At 36.5% G+C, this 20,901-nt stretch overlaps 1 pseudogene; it reads left to right on the top strand.

Moving 5' to 3' along the window:
- Positions 1–19,932, top strand: part of LOC139006147 (elongation factor 1-beta-like) — a 49,575-nt pseudogene extending 29,643 nt beyond the window's left edge.
- The last annotated feature ends 969 nt before the right edge of the window (positions 19,933–20,901 follow it).

Here is a 20,901-nt window from a genome sequence, read left to right as displayed (position 1 = left end):
CCTGCTAGGTTAGGGGTTTATTATAAAATAATATAACTTGAGAACAGCCAGATGGAAGAGTTGCATAGGGCAAGGTATGGAGAAAGGGTGTAGAGCTTCCACACTGTCTTAGAGAAAACCACTCTCCCAAATCTTCAAATGTTCAGCTTTGCAATATTTTACTTTTTTATTTTTATGGAGCCTTCATTACACAGGCATGAATGATTAAATCATTAGTGATTGAACTCAATCTTCAACTCCTACTCCCCTTCCCAGACGTGCGGGGGTGGAACTGAAAGTTCCAACCTTCTAATGGAGTGGTTGATTCCTCTGGCAACCAGCTGCTATCTGTAGGTGTAGCCCAAAACTCACCTTATTAACATAGCTTTACGGCTCTCCTAATTCAGAAAATTCCAAGGCTTTTAGGAGCTCAGTGCCATAAAAGGGGTGAAGACTAAATCTATATTTATTTTAAATCACAATATCACAGATCGCCTTTTCAGCAAGCTCTGAGAAGTTGGAGACAGTGATATTATTTTGGAAACTACAGAAATCACTGTCACAGAGAATGGTCTTAATTCCCATTGACTGTTGCATCTACACCTTACCATGAAGCATGGCAATTGCTTATGCCCGTACACATCAACAAAACACAGCAAAAAGCCAAGGAGATGGATTCAACATCTATATTCTTTTTAACTTCTATTTTAGGCAAGCTGGATTCATGACAGTCATTTATTTGGAACAGTTTAGTAAATGGCAAACAAAATGATCAGTACAGATTTGAGTTGCCTATTCTCAGAAGAATAAGTACTTCTAGAGTCCCCCACAGGAAGATGAGATGTGGTAGAAAGCTTTATTTGCATGGAATTACATCCCTTGGGATCCCAATTCCCTTAATCCAGTCCTGGAAAATGGGTGGCTGGAGATTCAGCAGAGCTAAAAGCAAAGCCAGTGTCCAGAGTTTCCGTTCCATGGTGGAGCTGGGTTCAGCACAGCATCAGGCTATGTCCAGTCCATTAGTCCATTGTGTGTGGGGTCCACATGGCCGTGGCCCATGTGGGTGAGTGCAGAGCGTGAGAGTCCTGTAAGCCAGGAGTCAGGCCCCAGCAGCAAGAGAGGGGACTCCTTTGTTTAGGAGCTTAAATATCTCATATTTTGAGCCCTTGCAGTGGCTACACCTATCCTGGCCAATGACCTGTTCCCAGGTGTGACTGACAGAAAGTACCTTCCCTATGTCACCCAGACCTTACTGGGCATACGTCTATTCTTCCTTTGTCCATTCCCTTCCCCCAGGATCTGTGAGGAACAGACCTGGAGAGTGTCATACTGCAGCTTTTTGGCACAAATGGCCTTCCCTTTGCTCCTTCCCTGTTAGTTAATAACTAGGCTATTAACAACAATATCAGTTGGACTCTGTGGACAAAAAGGGCCACATACTAAGCCTGATAAGCTCAGGGGAGGCCTGTGTGGTGGCCTTACTAACTCAGAAGCCTCAAGTAACCACATTGGATAGTCTGAAATTAAAACTTTCTAACTAAAAGCAGTTCATGGTGGGTAGTCATATCCTAGGCCTGACAAAAGTCAATCTTTACCTTAACTGAGCCTGTCTGTTGTCATTTTTTTGCATCTATGATTAACATACCTCTCGATTATCAAATTAATTTCCTTCCCCCTCACACCTTAAAGCACAACCACTGCACCAGAGCAGAGATCACGAATCCCCTCAATGTTTTTATCATGTTAATTGTTAACAGTTAACTATCCTATACCCACCTATGTAAAAGAAGTGCATGTCTATTTGTTTTATTTTTTATCCAATCCCAGACATCCCCACACTTTGCTTTCTCTCAACTCTCTAATCTATCACCGATGAATTTAATGTAACTTTTATGCTGCCTCCCTTGAATGTATTGTATACAATAAGGTGCAAAAGTGCCATTCTCTGGAGTATTTCTCAGTCCATTGAGATTTTGCTTCCTGGCAATTATTGACAGTTTGGCTCAAATAAACTAAAAAATTCTTACAGGTTTGGGTATTTTTTTTTTTTTTTCAGAGCAATTTTTATTTATTTATTTTTTTTATTTTAATAATTTTTATTTCTTAAAGTATTACAAAGAGTATTACATATGTCTCCTTTTTTCCCCCCCTTGACATTCCCCCGGCCCTTACCCCCCGCCCCTCCCCCCCGCCCCGTGTCTTGTGTCCATTGGTTAATCTTATATGCATGCATATAAGTCCTTCAGTTGGTCTCTTAATCCCCCCCCCCAACCCTCCCCAGGCTTCCCACTGTAGTTTAACATTCTGTTCAATGTTGCTCTGCTTCTGTATCTACCCCTGTTCATCAGTCCATACTGGTCCCCTTTATTTGTCCCAACCTCATTGGCGTAGTCTCAACCTCACCAGGGCCGTCTGAGCCTCACCAGGGCCGTTTCAACCTCACCGGGGCCATCCCTACCTCACGGGGGCCGTTTCAACCTCACCGGGGTCGTCCCTACCTCACGGGGGCCGTTTCAACCTCACCGGGGTCGTCCCTACCACACCGGGGCCGTTTCAACCTGACCGGGGTTGTCCCTACCACACTGGGGCCGTTTCAACCTGACCGGGGTTGTCCCTACCACACCGGGGCCGTTTCGATCTGACCAGGGTCGTCCCTACCTCACGGGGGCCGTTTCAACCTCACCGGGGTCGTCCCTACCTCACGGGGGCCGTTTCAACCTCACCAGGGTTGTCCCTACCACACCGGGGCTGTTTCATAGGTTTGGGTATTTTTTAACATTGAAAACCCTGAACTATGAAATTTCTGAAGGTACTTTGGTTGACAAATGTAATAGAATAGGTTTTATTTGAAATATTTATGTAAATTGTTTTATTTCATAGATATTCACAATACCCAAGAAGAAACACCATTACCTTGGATGAGCCATCAGAATTTAGGAAGAAACAAAGTACATAACTTTGTATAAAAATTCCTATGTTCTTTTTTCTCTCCATTCTATCTCCATATGTGTGTCTACCAGTATGGGGAGGTCAGACGGGATTTTATCAAAAAATTGCTTTACCCCTTCTCTTCTAGTACCCTATGGGGGCTCAAAGGTGGAAAATTCAAGGACGGAATTTAAAGTAATGACACAAAGGACAATTTGTGCTATTCACATGTGGGTCTCAAAGCTATCAAGTATATAGTTATTTGCCTGGACTTTTCACACATGAATTATTAGAAGATGTAGAGCACTTCAGGGTTCTGACCCTGATCATCTCTATCTTTGGACAGCTTCATAAGGTTTGTGAAAGAGATTCACTCTGGAGTCTCAAACCAATGCTGTGCCCATGAGAAATTAGGTCCTTGTGTTGCTGGAGAAATCAGTGGGTACCATTTTCCCCACACTAGTGGGGGTGTGGTGGCTCTTGCAATATCTTTGAAAAATGAATTTTCTAAGACCCGCATGGGAAAGTGAATGGTTTTTATTAACATGGACTTGTATTTCTTTGGTTGCAAAGTCCCATTTCCTTCAATCCAGTCCTGCAAGAGGTGCAGCTGCAGTTATAGCAGAGACAAAAGTAGGGCCAGGGTTCAGAGTTTCTGTTCCATGGTGGAATTGGGTCCAATGGAGCATCAAGCTGGATTGAGTCCATCAGGCCATTGTGTGGGTCCCACATAGCCATGAGCCACATGGGTGAATGCAGAGTGTGCAAGCCTCACAAGCCAGGAGCTAGGAGTCAGGTGAGAGGAGAGAGAGAGGGGGGGGAGGGGAGAGAGAGAGAGAGAGAGAGAGAGAGAGAGAGATCCTTTGTTCAGGAATTTAAATATTTAATTTTCCAGAGTTTGCTGTGGCCACACCCATTCTGGCCACTGAATTGTTCCCAGGTGTGACTGACAGCAAAGCATTTTCCCGCATCACCCAGACCTTACTGGGCATATGTCTAAATTGCCTTTATCCAGTCCTTTCCCCCAGTGATCTTGGAGAATGTTAACTGCAGCTTTTTGACAAAGCTGTATAGTTGGCATGCCTATGTTATCTAGTCTTCCCTTTGCTCCTTTCCTGTTAATAATAACCAGATTATTATAACAGTATTACTTGTACTAAAAAATAGATTAAATCCAGGGCATCTAATTTATAAGAATCTGGTTTCAGTGATGATAGGAAATTTGTCCCTAGAGTCAACATAAATTCACATTAAAATTGTCAGCTGCAATGTGTACCTTTTTGGGTTTCAGATCTGAATGCTGCAGGACTGACTGCCCTGATTCTTTTCCTAATTAGTGTTTAGTTTTATTTCAAATTTTTTTCTATTCTTTATCACTATCTTCATCAACTTACAGGTGTAAGAAGGCAACTTTATCAAGATCAACTTACAGGGTTTAATGTGGCACTTCTCTGAGAACAAACCCTACAATGTCCTTTCAAACAAACTCTTGTTTGTTTCTCTGTGAGTTTTGGGTACTGAGGTGAGGAGAGGGTGAGAAGGAAGAAAATGGAGAAAAATTAAAACTACAGCCATAGTAATTCATTTGGCTTGCCTTCCAAACATCCAGATGCATTTTTCTTTTTGGTGATTGTATGTGTTGACTAATGACTCTCAATGAATATTAGGTAAGTAAAATTTAAGATTTTAGCTGTAGAGAATGAATTAACCACAGGAAATGAGTGGAATTAGTTTAAGATGCAAAAAAGGTAAATGGAATCTCAGACCCACATTGCATTAGAGGATTTCCCATCATAATAATATCTGGTAGAGGAAAAAAACTAACCAAATTATTACCAACAAGGGCTCATCCTCCATCCTAATCTGGGAGTCAGATTTAATAAGAGTAAGAGGGAAATCTACAGTTAGAAAATAAACTTCACAACTTTGTAATTGAACCAAATCCTATTACTAAGATTTTGGAAAACAAAAAAAAAGCTTCAGTGAGGCATAGAAACTTCTTTACACACAGGATTTGGTATTGTAGTCAAATAACAATCCATTTGGAAAAAACAATAAAGATCAATGGCAAGATGTAGATGTCCTTTAAGTGAAGGAGAAATAGGACCAATGTCAAAACCAGGTGAAAGAGGTTAGGAGAATCTCAAAGTAAGAGCAGTCAAGTTTTTCTAATCAGCATAAAAGAACATTTGTCATTAAAATTACAACAGTTAGTCAGGACCTAAAATATTCAAATTCAAAGAAATGGAACATTTTAGGGAGAAGCACAATTGATCCACACAGGACTTGGACAACAGTCTTGGGAAATGCAAGTAACACTGAAGGTTGGATAGCACAGATCTCGATCGCTTCAATTATCTGTTCTAGGGGATTCTCCATGTGGGCAGGTGTATAAAAAGAAGACTAAGTCAAAGGAAAAGACATACACACACACACACACACTCACACTCACACTCACACACACACACATGTGCGTGTGCACACACACATGCGCGTGTACACACACACACAGTGAAGAATCCAAGTGTGTAATGTTTTTGCTCCTTACACCCAAATTACTGGTGGTGAGCAATCCTCATGTTGCTCTGAATTTTGCCTTAGAAGCACAAGTGTGAGTTTTAATGATTCAGAGTTAAATCCCTTATATAAATCATTTGTTCTATCATGCTGGTTGCCTTCCCTCAAGAGCCAAATAAAGTAAGCAAAGATGGGTGAAACACCAGAGGAAATTGAAAGGAAGGGACTCACAAGCTCACAGAAGAGCTGACATCATCCCCTCTTTCCCAACTGTCATAATACCGGGAGTTCAGGTTAAGGGTGAGAAGGAGGGCAGAATAACACAAAAACTTGGCTTCAATTTACCTTGTAAGAAACACAAATAAATTATTAATAAGGTAATAGTGGGGCAGAGGTGAGGAGAGAGCCATGCTATGTAGGTGCTGGTAAGAAGAAATAAGGGAATATTTCCTAATAATTTATTATACATGAGTAAATTTTTAATTAAGCCAAATTATTAGAAACTTTACTAGATTTACATTTTTATTAAATGTGGCTTAAGTAACCTATAGGAATATTCTGCATATATTGGCACAGAATTTTTTGGTCAGATTTCAAAATTACTGTATGTGGCTTTTCATTAGCTAAAGGTTTTTAAAGTTCCAAGTTATATTTGAAAACATAGTAATATTTAAAGGAATTATTGACTTTTTAAACTGATACTTTGATGAAATGGAATTCCAGACTTTAGAAAACTTTGGGAAATATAGACAAGGTGAACATACCTACCAGAGAAATATTTAAAGTAACACAACGAAATCTAGTAAATTTGGAGATAAGATTGAGCAAACCTTTGACACTTCTTTCCAAAGCACCTAACCTTCTCCCATTCCCATTTCTTAATCATTATTATTATAAATAATAAACAGTGTATCTGCATAATGTCCAGACCTCTCAAATCGACTCCTTATTTTGCTTTCTCAGTGTTCCCCAAACCCCTTTCATTTTTACTCCCAACCGTAACTGTTTCCCCCCTAGACCAGTATCATACTTTTATCCAACACATCATTATTCAGTGATTTCTACATGCCAGGTACTGTCCTAGACAATGGAAAATTTGTCGGAGAAACTTTGAAATATAGAGATCGATTCTAATAAAACCTGATATATTAAAACTGGTGAATTATTATTTCACCAACAAGATAAAACTGATATCTTCTTGTGAGATGAATGATAGAAGTAAATGCTGTGTTAAAAAAAAAAAAGAAATGAGAGGCAGACAAGTTTGGGAGTAATACATGACATATGAATGGGTCCTATTTGAAGATCCCAATGGTTCTTTCTCATTCTCATCTTCCTCCACTATTCGGCAGCGTTTTATTTATGGGTCAAAACCTTCTGGAACATGCTCTTTTTTTCTCAGCTCCTAGAAGAAATACTCTTCAATTTTTTCTTTTTTGACATTTTAAATTTATTTCATTTATCCTTTTTAAAACTCCTTAAAATATGCATTTATCCAAATCTCTTCTCTCTCCCTCTCTCTCTCTCTCTCTCTCTCTCTCTCTCTCTCTCTCTCTCTCATTCTCTCAAGGATTTAACTCCTACAATCACCATAAACTCTGTTTTACTAACATCTCAAGTGAAATATTTCCATTATTAAATGCCTCATTTTCCCAGCCAACCCAACTCTTTCTATTGCCATTCTCTGATTTATACATGCTCATCTTTACCTTATTGCTGTTTGTCTCTCCATCAGAATTAGCTCAATCTTTTCCCCTTCCACTCTTTTAAAATTTCTTCATATTTCTACTTGTCTCCAAAATCCAATGCTCTGCAGTCTTATTTGGCCTATACTATTTTATATTTTAGGACTGCTCTTCCTAAATTTAAATTTGTCCAACTGACCACCCCCATCCTGCTTGGGTTTTTAAAGTACTTTTCTTAAAACCTATCTTCTGTCACTTTGCTGCCCCCAAACAAAAACAGGTCGGACTTCTGATGGCTCCCTGATGTCTGCAGAATAAAACTTCAGTCTCTTTGGCATTGCCTTTAAGGTGCTTCATTGTTCAGCCAAAGCTAACTATGGCACGATACATTCTATCAGAGTATTTGTACACGCCTTCTTTATTCCCAGACTACAATAGATTCCTGGGAGGCTCAATCCATTTTAATTAATCATTGTTTTCCTTGAGTAGTATAATGCCTTCCCTGGGGTTGTTTACCCAGTAGGCACTCACTACAAGTTTGTTGAACAAACAATTGCATTGAAAAGTCTGGCCAGATAGATTTCTCCATCTTCTCTTGCATCCTTTCCCTCTTCACTTGAATAAAAGAGTGTCTTAAAGAAGTGCCTGCTTTTTTGAAAATGAATTTAGTGATAAACTCTTTAATTAAAGGTACTTTTTTTTTTGTGAGTTGTGTGGGAGTGTTCTGTGAGAAGGAAAGGTTTTCCTAGCTTCTTTTTAAACATTATTTTTAATTTTTAAATATATTTTTATTTTTGAAAGTATTATAGAAATTAGAATTTGGAATGTATTTTTAAAGTAAAGAAAAATGCATATGTTGGTTAGGTGTCATTAGAATAGTGCAATTGATACTATATTTCCAGGCACATAAGATTAAAGAGACCACTGAGATTCTGGACTCCAGAAATAAAACTACCATTACTTTGATTTCTATAAGAGATATGTTTTGAAAACTTCAAAAATAATGACTTACAATAGCTTTTTAATACAACATATTCATAAATTGGATTCCTAACATGCAGCTGAAATAAATAAAAAGGGGAATTATTTTATTAGAGTAGATTCCTTATATTAAAAAAATTCATCAAAGGCTTCAATAAATAAAAAAATGGTGAAAATATTATGGATTTTATATGATTTCATAAATACTGTTTCTGTCAAGTTTTCCATGTGTTATATTAAGTGCAATATCCTTACCTCACTTTCAGTTTTGTAAGGTTCTAGTATCTAGCTTAAATGTAATTTTTAAATTTCTATATCTTAGCCCATATTTAGAAACAGCTCTTTGACTATAAAAAGAGACTAATAAGGTAATTATACCTTTTAAACATTTAAACAAGTTCTATCTGACTTTTGTTTAAAGTTTTGGCAAAAAATCAGAACTAATTTCTCTCTTGGTACACAGCTCATATCTCCTACTCATTTTTAATTTTTTGATTTTTTAATTTGTTTCCCTTGAGAATATAAGAAATATCAGACATCATTTTTTTGTGAATTATGTTCCAGATGTTGCCCCACCAGTTATGGATATACATGCATTTGCAAGAAAGTTTAATTGGTGCTGTTAATTTGACTCAGGATCCTGTTTATTTTCCTAATTGCTGCCAGACATTGAATGGGTGGTTAATATATTAGAAACCTCCTGTTTTTCTGAACCTTTGCCTTACCCACTGGCGATTTTGTGAGGGAGAAAATCTGCTTTTCATTTATTTTCCCCTACCTTGAAAGCACTTGCATAAACTCTGGCAGCATTCCCTCTGAAGATAGTACGTAGAAGACTTCTCTCTCTTGCATCTGTCGCCCTGTATGGTAATACCACCTCATCCCGTTTGCCACAAATGTGTGACAAGTATTATTATCACCTGTGTATTATGTAACAGTATTATTCCCATGATGAAAAGGTACTCTTAAGTTTAATAATTTAGCATTGTGAGATAGTCTCTATGAGTTAAGCACCATGATAACAGATGTGGTTCTGTGGAGGGCAGGGGTCAGATGTGTGAAGGGATGATGCACAATGGGAGGAGCAGAGTAGGACAGATACCACAGAGGGCCAGGAACATGGAGGAGACTTGCGACATCGGAGTGGCTATCCAAAATGTTCCATATGACAGATCTAATATAAGATTTTTGATTCATGTTTTACCCTATAAATAAAAACTTACATAAAAAAGAAATAATTTTTGATATCTTTTTTTGCATACTACTTATTTCTCTTTATTTCAACGATTTCTGATTTTGAACTGGTACCTTCAAAGAGATAATTGTCTCTTCTTCCTGCCTCTCTCCCATCTCTGCCAGATAACATTTTTCAAAAAATAATATATCAACAATGTTTTATTTAGGAAACTCAACTTAAATTTTATTGTTGTCTTTTTTTATTCTGAAAGGGAAGTAAAACTGTAATTACCTACTTGGCTACCTCCCTTGTGTCTTCCCAATGATGTTGTACCAATGAATTCAGTGTTTCTTCAGATTTTAGAGGAGCTTATTTCTTATTAGAGGAACTTTAATAAATCATTCCCTAACTTATCACATTTGCTTTTTGATGACTTATTGCCATTTTGTTCACTTTCTTATTTTGGTCCTTACTTATTTTCTGTGGCCGAGTATACTCTTCATACCTTTATTGTAAATGAATTGTTGTCTCCTACTTCTCTGGTGCTTAACTCTTCACCTAGTTCGCTTTCATTCTGGGATTATGACAATATTATACCCCTGTTATCACAGTTCCTAGGACAGTTCTCCATTTATTATTGCTGAAAAAACAATCCCCCAAGCTGACCTTCCTTTCTGAGAGTGCTAGCTCTATGATCTTGGGAGAGTTACTTCACCTCCATGACACTTGTGATTTTTATTTGTAAAAACAGGGTGTGAACTGGTTGACACCTAGAGTCCATTCAAACTGTAAAGATCAACCTTTATCCCACAGTACCTGTCTTTCCCTGTTTTCTATAAACTCATTCTATAAAGCTATATAATTGATAATGACTTCAGTCAGAAATGCTGTCATTTTCAGTAATCCCCAAAGGTAACTATTTTATTACCGAATTTAATACATTGATCATTTACAATTAGCATTTCTTTTTTAATATTTTCGTGTGATTTTTCTCTTAGCAAGTACAGATTTATTCTTTCACACATATCATTTCTAGCTGATGCAAATGAATAATTTATAATTTCTAGGTTCCATGCCTTCCTTTCTTATTTCTAAACTCTAGGTAGAATCTTGCCCTTATTTCAGAAAATAATTTTTATAGGCCTCCTGTTTTTATTCATTGTGCTAATTAGATTTTCAGAGTTCTGTATTTTTTGTGTTATGATTTAATAAAAATATACAACTTTCTCTTAAACACACACACATATTATACAAGTCTTACAGAGACATATTCAGGTTGTGCTTTTATTTTTGCAACAGTAACAATCTTAATATAAAATAAATCACTTCCTTTCCCCTGCATATGTCAGTGCTTACCACTTGTGTCATTTTTTTCACACCCTTTCACTTTAGAAACAGATGTTATATGCCAACTGGAAGAAAAAGTGCTAGCAGGCATTTGCAGACCACCTGGCTACCTGGACAGGGCTTTCTGCTCTGATGGCTGGTTTTTCCACCTTTGTGATTCACTTAGCCTTGCTTCTTGTTCAGCCCTATAATAATTTCCAACAGCCAGAACCAATTGACTTTGTGCAGAGGAATTAAAGAGGATTGTGATGGATTATGTCCCAGGACAACAAGCCATATTGACCCTTCTCCATTGAACATTTAGCTTGAAGAATGTTAAATACTTATATGTCAGCAAAGTTCCTTAAGGTTAAATACATATGTACAGATGCAATTGCAAAATGTTCCAAAGGAATAGAGTATCTCTGACAATGCTTTGTGAAATTTGTTTCTAATAAACACCTAACCACCTAAGGAATAGAACCCAGGAAGAAAGCGGATATATATAGCATGGCTAACTCTGCTTTGTGTATACAACATGAGATTTCCTCTCCCTGGTAATAGAAAGTTCGAATGAGATTTTGTCTTTCTTCCACTCTTACTTTCTTTTAATCATCTGTATTTTTATTAAAATATCTTCCCAGTCTCCAAAGCTCAAATCCTTTCTCCTCTCTTCTCCATATCCAATTAGTCACCTAATTCTTTGAAATCACTTTCATATCCTTTGTTATATGTATTATTTTCATGGAATATGACTGTGTTTCTTCAATTAGTAGTCCCATGTCCAGTTTTCTGCCTATGTGATACATACAACACTTTGATGCCACAATATCATCTCAAAGTTTAGCTCTGATAGCATTTTATTGTTTGAGAATTACAGTAGCTCGGACAAGAGAGCCTAGGGTACTTGAGCTCTGATTCCTATATGTGTGACTTTAGGCAACTTAAACATTCTGTGCTTCAGCACACCCAACTGCAACATAGGAGTAACAGTGACTCTGATAGTTCATTAAGGTTAAATGGGTTGGTATATTTAGAGCCTTTAGAATAGTGCCCAGCATCCATTAAGCATTAGATAAGTTGTTTCTAGTATTGTATAAAAATATCAATGGTTTCCTTAATGAAATAGTTAAGATTCTTTGAGATTTGTTCAGGTATTGTGCTGCAAAACACAAGTTATAGTCTGGATGAACGAAGGTGCCGACTAAAGGTTAATTGCCATTTAAGACACCAAGTGGCCAATTTGGACATTAAAAATAGAAGGATCATACCTCAACATAATAAAAGTCATATATGACAAACCCACAGCCAACATCATACTCAATGGACAAAAACTAAAACTATTTCCCTAAAGAACAGGAACAAAAAAGGGAAGCCCACTCTCACCACTCCTGTTCAACATAGTACCGGAAGTATTAGCCATTGCGATTAGACAAGAAGGAATAAAAGGCATCCAAATTGGAAAAGAAGAAGTAAAACTGTCCTTATTCGCAGATGACATGATATTGTACATAAAAAACCCTAAAGACTCCATCAAAAAACTATTAGACTTAATAAATAAATTCGGCAATGTAGCAGGATACAAAATTAACGCCAAGAAATCTATGGCATTTCTATACACCAATAGTGAACTTACAGAAAAGGAGACTAAAAAAGCAATCCCATTTACCATTGCACCAAAAAAATTAAGATACCTAGGAATAAACTTAACTAAAGAGGTTAAAGATAATATAAAGGTTGCTTGCTAGCTTTTTTTCTCATTATATGCACAGTAGTGCTTTTACTATTGATTATTAGGAGCACAGTACTGACGATTTCACTGAAACATATTTCAAGCGGTTACATCACAGTTATTTCAAATGTTCAGTTGTTTGTGTCTCTCACCCCACTGTACAACCTTAAAGGGCCTGGCCCTTTAACAGACCTCCTCTGCAGCATGATGCAAGGCTTAGCGTAGGTGTGCTGAGCATGCCCTTATCAAACATCTGAGGACGTAGCCAGTTGTCTTACCTTGCCAGTCAGCTTTTGTTTACCTCTTTTCAGAAAGAGTCTTTGCGTATATTTACTTTCAAGATGCAATGGAGTTGATTCTGAACGGTACTGAATAGGGGACTTTTTTTTCCCTCAGCAGGCATTCTAGCAAGTTTGGGGAGTGGGGATAGCATAATGACTATAATTTAAGCTACTGCATTAGTCCTTACGAAGTGTCTGTACGTTTAACACTCCATGTGGTAATTATGACTTCCCTCGAATGAGTCAGGTTGTTTATGCTTTCATAAACCAAGCAGCTGCACCAGAGCAGACAGACTCCACATTAGCACTTCCTCCTAAGACCATGAATGTGCTTAAAAGATTTTTGCAAATTTCTCTTGAATTCGAGTTGTTTGTTAAAAGTGATAGTTTTATGAGACTGCCACATGGAAAATGTCCTTCACTCTCAGATTTTCCATTTGTGATATAAATCCACATTTAGTACCATTTTTAGAGAGGCATTAAAGTTGATATAATAACCCCCAGCTGAGTTTGATAAAAGGAGAGCTTAATTTACAGGTGAAGTACGGTTATACGAAATGACAGCTAGGGAAGTTATGAGTAAGACTTGGAAAAAAACACACACTGACTGGTTGATAATTTATTTCCTGCATTCAATCTTCTGACTTTACAGGGAAACTCCTGCTATAACAAATGCTAGCTGTCCAAGTACTTTCTTTAACATAATAAACAGACTGTTTTGAAACTGCGTTGAAATATGTGGAACTAAATCTGTGTTTTAAATATCTTTCATAAGAACATTAGACATCTTGATTGACTATTTGTAATAATGGATGCAGAGACTATGTGATTATCCATATATGTATTACATTGATGGGATTTAACCATGCCATCTTTCCAGAACCATTTTATATCTCAGAACAGTTTTATCAGGCATAAAATCAGTGTCCAGCTCCATCATGCTTTTTTAGACAAGAAAACTTGGAAAGAGAGGCAGCTCTATCTATTAGAAAACAAAGGTCCCCTTCAGGAGAAAAGGGAAAGTATGGTTAAAAAAATGTAACAAGCCCTAGCCAGTTTGGCTCAATGGATAAAGTGTCCCAGGTTTGATTTCGGCCAAGGGCACATGCCTGGGTTGTGGGCTTGATCCCCGGTCAGGGCGTGCAGGAGGCAGCCAATCAATGATTCTTTCTCATCATTGATGTTTCTATCTCTCTCTCCCTCTTCCTTCCTCTCTGAAATCAATAAAGAAATATATTTTAAAAAAAGTGTAACACTAAGAGAATGCCTTAGCAATTGGCAATTAAATTATTTAGAAAATGTTAAGCAAGTCTTCCTTTCTTTCCTCCTCTTCTTTCTGCTCCTCGTCCTCCCTCTCTCAGTCTTTCTCTCTTTGTATTTCTCTCTCTCTCTTAGCTAGAAAGAATATAAAAATGATTTTCCCTTATTTTATGTGTGAGAAGCAGAGAAGCATTGAGGTTAAGTGAATTTTCTATGGTCATATGTTGACAAACAATAAAGCTGCCTCTTGAAAGCAGTTCTCCTAACTTGAAGGTGATAGTCCTTTCTATGACTTCATCTCAAGACCTTCCTGTATCCTAGAGATGAGATACATGTGTTCTCTAAAAAATTAGTAAAATAGTGGTTAGAAAAAAGCACACAATTAAGGCAATGGATACAAAATGCCAAACAATGATAGACTTTACTACTTTCCTTTCCATAAACTATAAATGTCTAATTACTATGTTGTAAACCTGAAATGAATATACTATTGCATGTCAGCTATAATTTTAAAATAAGTTTAAAATATATTTTATTTCTAACCTATATTACTAGCTTTCATGTGATTTATTCTCTTATGCTTTTATATTTTCAAGATATGTTAAAATTACCTCAATGTCTCTACCAAGTACTATAGCATATATGTTTTTTTATTGTCTAAAGTTTTGCATATATGTTTTATTATGATAGAATCAAGTACAACCTTTTGTCATAATTAGGGCATATATCCTAATCTGTACCATCACACACCACTCATAAAATTCAAAATATGGGTCCTATTCAGCCTGAATGTGGATTAAAGCAATGAATTAAAGATTATTTCAACATTGGCATTCTAAATTGACCATACAGTAAGGAGATAAATAAATAAATGCCTTTAGGAGTGGAGAGTTTGGGAAGAAATATTTTAGGGCAAGAGAAAAACTCCTAGAATGCTTACTGATTATTAAAGAAGAGCTAGCTGCCTTAACAGCATGAGTCACCATGCCCCTGTGCTGGTGTGGCTTGTCATCGGTTCTCTCTCTCTCTCTTCCTCCCCTCTGTTCTCCTGCCACTTCCTGCAGATTCTAGACTACCATGACAGGCCATGTGTGGGGATGAACTCATCCTTACAGGAAGCACATAAAATTTTTCTGAGTAAAGCAAGAATTAGTTACTAACCAAGATCATTTTTATCATTGTCAATTAAATCTACCCTTCTGTTTGCATTTCTTGTCATTCTCAACTTTTTCAAAACACCCTTTCCCAACTGACACTAAAACTACCTTTTTGTCCTACCTTGCGGTATCCATGTACATCTATTTTATTACCATAGTCTGTCTGGCTTCTGACCCTTAGCTTTCCTTGACCCTCAAGCTGTATATGATTCCTCATACCTAGTTTTGACTCACAGATCGGTTCTGAATAACTCTGCTTGCCTGCCTTGCATAAGAGTCTCCAATCCTTGTCCTAAATTCACAATAGGCTGCATTCCATGATTCAGAACAATTAAGCTTTTTCCTCAATGGACCTTATGAAAAAATTTCAATGTCTTATAATTGTAATAATATACTTTACATTATACATATATTTTTATTTTGTAATCATAATGATATACACTGCAATAGGTTTATAATGGCTTAAGAATTTAGCAGCTGGGTTTGTTTTTTTTAATAGCAGTCATTTATTGAACACTTATTATGTGCCAGGCACAAACTTTTCTTACATATGTTATTTCTTTTAATCATTATAGCATTATGACTTGTAGCTATTATGACCTCAACGTTTCAAATTAGGATACTGAAGATGGGGGGGCGGTAATTGTTTAGCTTAGTTCTCAGTTATTAAGTGGCAGAGCTAGGATTTAAATGCAAGTGCACAGGACTCAAAAGTTATATTGTACTATTGCTTAATATTGCAGTACCACCCATTTAAATTTTAGTCTAACCTCACCAGACAAGCTCATATCCAGTTATTTGGTCTCATTTAAGAACACTATATTAGTGAAATTTGGTAGCTATAGTTCATCCCTGTATCTTTCTGCCTGGTCATTAGGTAGCTGCCAGACATCCTGTGGACAATATTTATTAATAAATGGCTATAAGTGTATATTATACTGACAGAACCAAAATAGACCATTGCTCATTTCTTGATCTGTTTTTAATCAAGGTTTTTAGGTTGGAGTTCATGAGCCCTCACAAGTTTTAAGTGTTCTTTGAATCATCTGAAAAAATGTGTATATATATGCAATATGTGTATCCCATGTAAATTTTTAATAGGTATATTTACCTATAGATATAGTCATTTATCTATATGAATATGTATTAATATTTACTGTATCCCTTTTGTTGATATATTCAACCAAACCTTGAAGTGGTCTGACTTCTCAAATAGGCTTAGTATCAATAGCTCACTCAATCTCTTAACACCCAGTATTAGGTAGAAATCAATTCCATTGTTATGTTCTTTAGGCATAATCAATCAGCAATGAATTTACTAAATACATTATCATCATCATTACTTCTACTTCTACTACTACTACTACTACTACAATTAGTAGTGTGTTTGCATTCTTGATTTTTGGATCTGTTAGCTTATTTTGGTTAAAACTAAGGCAAATGGTTGAGTTCTCTCTTTGCATGGATTCCAGTGGAGAGATAAAGAATTACTTTGAGAATAATGAGAGAAAAAGGATCCTAGCAGACAGAAATTTGGAGTCAGAAACCTGAAACCAGAGATAACCAAGACAGTGTAAACTTTGCAGTTCCCAGAAATCTTGTCAGGTGCTTGAGATTTTCCACAAGATGTGGACTGAATAAAATTTATCTTTATATTAAGGGGTAGTATTACCTCAGTTGACATCTGAGTTGGAATTGCACAACTTGGCCTTTGGAAACTTATGTTTATCTTTACTAAACATCTAGTGAATAATCTTTTCTGTATTTACTGTCTGGCAATTTTACATCAAAATTGCCTGGGTTATAGTTTGAGAAAGAATATCATTACACTTTTCTATTTCTGGTATACTATTTACCTCCAGTTTGGAGAAAGGGGATCGTATGTCTCAGGTTGCTCAAGATAGTCTTTGTTTATGCCTTTTGTACTAAGAATATTAACAGAGTTCTACTTTGTACAATAAACTACATGATAACCCCATCTTTGAACTACATATCTTTATTATCTCTGAAGAATTCTTAAAAAGCAGTTTATCAGTCTCACCTTAAAGTTTTCTAAGTACACAATGATGAAATCCAATTGGAAAAAAAATATGAACTCATTACACAATATGAAGGTTTCTGTGAAGTTAAATTTGGTGCTTTATAAAATGATTAGCATTATGTATGACGCAAAATAAGACTAGGCTTTAATAAATGGTCACATTATTATCTCTGTCAAGAAATACCCTTCAATATCAGTCAAATAATGGATGTGCTACGAACTTACCAATTTAAAAGAGCTGGGTGCTTTTTTTTTTTTTTTACTATTTTTTATGATATAAAGATCATTTTTTCAATCTAAAAATGTAAGCTCTATCATTGAAGTAATTAATAAAAAGTGACATGGAAAATTTAAGAAATAAAAGTAAACACTTTGCATCTATTCACACATAAATATTTAACTCTCCACACATTGTTGTTTGTTTAAAACCATTTTTTTTCTTCTTAAAACTAATCTGCTTTGAAAGATATTTTTTGAATTTTGGAAAAACATTCTCAATTTATAAATCCCTGCCTCTCATTTGATTTTCAATCTTTCACATGAATCGAGGTACCTTTATTTCTGTTAGGTTTCTCTTTTTTAAAAACAACCTTATGGAGGTATAATTTACATACTTAAATTCACCCACTTTAAGTATAAAATGTAATGATTTTTAGTAAATATGCCAAGTTGTGCAATCATCACCATATCCAGTTCTAGATCATCTTCATCATCCCAGTAAGATCCTCCCTGTTCTTTCACAGTTAATCTTCATTCCCACTCAACCTCAGGCAAAAATATTAGTTTTAAATGAGCAACAATACTGGAATGTTTTCCCCATTCCAAAGCCACTCTGAATCAAGAGAAGCATTAGAAAAAGAGGATATGATTCTCTTTCATCAAAACAATGAATTGGGGTGAGGGCAGAGTCACGTCTACATTGGCTGGCAGAGGAGAGCGGGGCTTTGCTGTGGGCAGGGGAGGTTGCCATGGCACCACTCCTTTGGAACTCACAGAAACCCATATCCACTCCAGGTGGCATAAACATGAAGACTTTCAGCGGAAGTCTCTGCCCAGTGTCTATGGGAGCCTCACGCTGGTCTCCTAACTCTTTGCATACAACATACTACGATTTGTAAAATATTTCAGTGGTTAAGCCTATAAAATGCTATTCAACCTGTGTAATATGCTTTGATTTGACTTATATGCAACTATAAGTTTCTTTGAAAGAAAAAAAAAACTTGAATCCTGGACTCAACTTTTGCCTCTAAATAATAGTGCACTTTTTTCCATCTATCAAAGGAGTTGATAATATTTACCCTGTTTTTTCTTTTAAAAAAAATTTGGTGATACTGAAATGTGAAAAAAAAATGCCATTTAGGACATTTCTAATCATCTCCCACTTGGTAGTAACTACCTAACTGGACTCTTTGCCTCTACTCTTTCTGACTAAAAACCACTCTGTTCTTAACTTTGTTGAGTTTTAAAGACACAGGTCATACTTAAAACTCCAAAGCCTTCCCATTGAGAATAAAATTCTAAATTCTTCTCAAAGTATCAGGGCTACCTATGATCTTATGTGTGTCCACATTTCCAACTTTACCTTTTTAGTTTTTGCTACTATACTCTAGGCACACTGGCCTTCTCTGTCCCCCGCCTCCTCCCCCGACCCCCCCCCCCCCAAAAAGATCATGGATATCCTTTTACTTTCCTTTAATTATTATTCATTGTCTATATTCTTTACTGAAATGTAAGGTGTCTGAGAGCAGGGAACATGTTTGCCTTATTTCCTATTATACTTTAGTAGATACTAAATAAGGAAGTATTAAATAAAACTGCTTTCTGTGCACATATTGGCTACTCCCACAAAGGAAATGAAAGACAAAGAATAAGTTCAAGTATTTTTAAGATTTATACATTAATCTCAACTTAATTTATAATGTATATATGTGTACATGTATGTTTAATGGGGGTAATCCTAGCATTGTACTAAGGTTAATGTCCTTTGTTATATTGATTTGGTGTGCTGCTCTTATTCATATGTAAATATCAATAGAATAATACACAAATCAAAGTTATAGAAGAGAACCTTTTTTCTTTTAGCACTCAGCACCAACTGCTTGCACTTCTCTTTCCTTTGCTACCATCCAGCTCCAGGATCAGCTGACACCATAGGTTTTGCAGACCTGAAAAGTCCTGCCAGCCTCCAGGTGCCCAATGACTACTTGATGGACAGCAGCTACATCAAGGGCTCTGTGCCATCACTAGCGGACGTGGCAGTATTTGAAGCAGCCTCTGGCCCACCACCTGCTGACATGTATCGTGCCCTGTGTTGGTATAATCCCATCAAATTTTACAAAAAGGAAAAGACCAGCCTGCCAGGAGTGAAGAAAGCTTTGGGCAAGTATGGCCCAGCTGATGTGGAAGACACCACAAAAGTGGAGCTACAGATAGTGAAGACGATGATGACATTGATCTGTTTTGATCTGATGATGAGGGAGAAAATGAAGAAGCAAAGAGGCTAAGAGAAAAATGCCTCGCACACTATGAGTCCAAGAAAGCCAAAATAAATCCCTGCACTTGTTGACACGTTTTCCATCTTATTAGATTGAATTCATGGGATAATGAGACAGGTATGGTAAAATTAAAAGAGTGTGTCAGGAGAATTCAAGCAGATGGCTTGATCTGGGGCTCTTCTAAACTAGTTCCAGTGGGTATGGAATTAAGAAAAACACAAATAAACTTCAAATACAGTGTGTAGTAGAAGACAAAGTTGGAACAGATATGTTGAAGGAGGGGATCACTGCTTTTGAAGACTACATGTAGTCCATGGACGTGGCTGCTTTCATTCAACAAGATCTAAAATCCACCATGGATAATTGCCATTAAATAAAGCTTAAAAAACAAACAAAAAGTTATAGAAGAGATCTGGCCCATAAATACAAAGGGGAAATACTGCATCTCAAGGTCTCCATGAGAAAGCTCTGCACCGTCGGATGAAGCCTATGAAAAATTAGTATGAGTGGAACTCAGGGGAACTTTTTTATTTGGGTATGTCTGGAGTTTATTCAGCTATATGCAATTATTATTTTCTATTAACATTTATTTTTATATTAAGTTTTCATAGTTTTAAACTTCTTAAAAACTTGGACCCATAATTATATCATGAACTTGGATAGAGCTGTTTGCTTTCTCCTAAGAAAAATCATGACACATTTCCGGGGGCAAATGTTACTTAGATTTCACATCGACTTTCAGCAAGCTGGAGCAGAGCTGAGAGAGGGAAAGAGAGCAGTAGTTGTAATGAGAATATAGGTGTTATTTTTCCTTATACTGAAAAATAATTCTACAACATTTTTACAGTGGAAGACTTTGAATGTTGAGTAAGAAAGATGTAAAAAAAAATCAGCTGAAGTAGTTAATCATTGTCAAGAGTAAAGGTGTGTTCTTAAAATATAGATACAGGTGATCATACCTGTCTTGGATTCATAATCCAAGTTGTCCAAATCTTGCACATTTCTTAGCTTATCACTGTGTGTATGTGTGGATGCTTATGTATAGATGTATAAATATGTGTATGTATGGGAGGAGGACTGTATGTATGTATGCATATACATACCTAAATATACAAAAAGGGTCATTTTCAAGCATTTCCTATAATCATGTTGGGCCATATGACTAGTCCTGGCCAATAGGCTAAAGTGGAATTGACATGTATCACTTCTGGATCAAACAAGCAAGAGTAGATTTGGATTCTTTATTCATTATCTTCCCTTGCCACAGTGATGTAGAAGCCAAATCTATAAATGCCCATAGTTAAAAATGAAAGCCACCTGGACCCCTGATTTACCTTTTGGA

Source organism: Myotis yumanensis, unplaced genomic scaffold (genome assembly GCF_028538775.1).
Source record: "Myotis yumanensis isolate MYYU_CA2020_CCGP unplaced genomic scaffold, mMyoYum1.0.hap1 SCAF_3, whole genome shotgun sequence".
Taxonomy (NCBI): domain Eukaryota; kingdom Metazoa; phylum Chordata; class Mammalia; order Chiroptera; family Vespertilionidae; genus Myotis; species Myotis yumanensis.
This window is presented reverse-complemented; position numbering and strand designations above follow the sequence as displayed.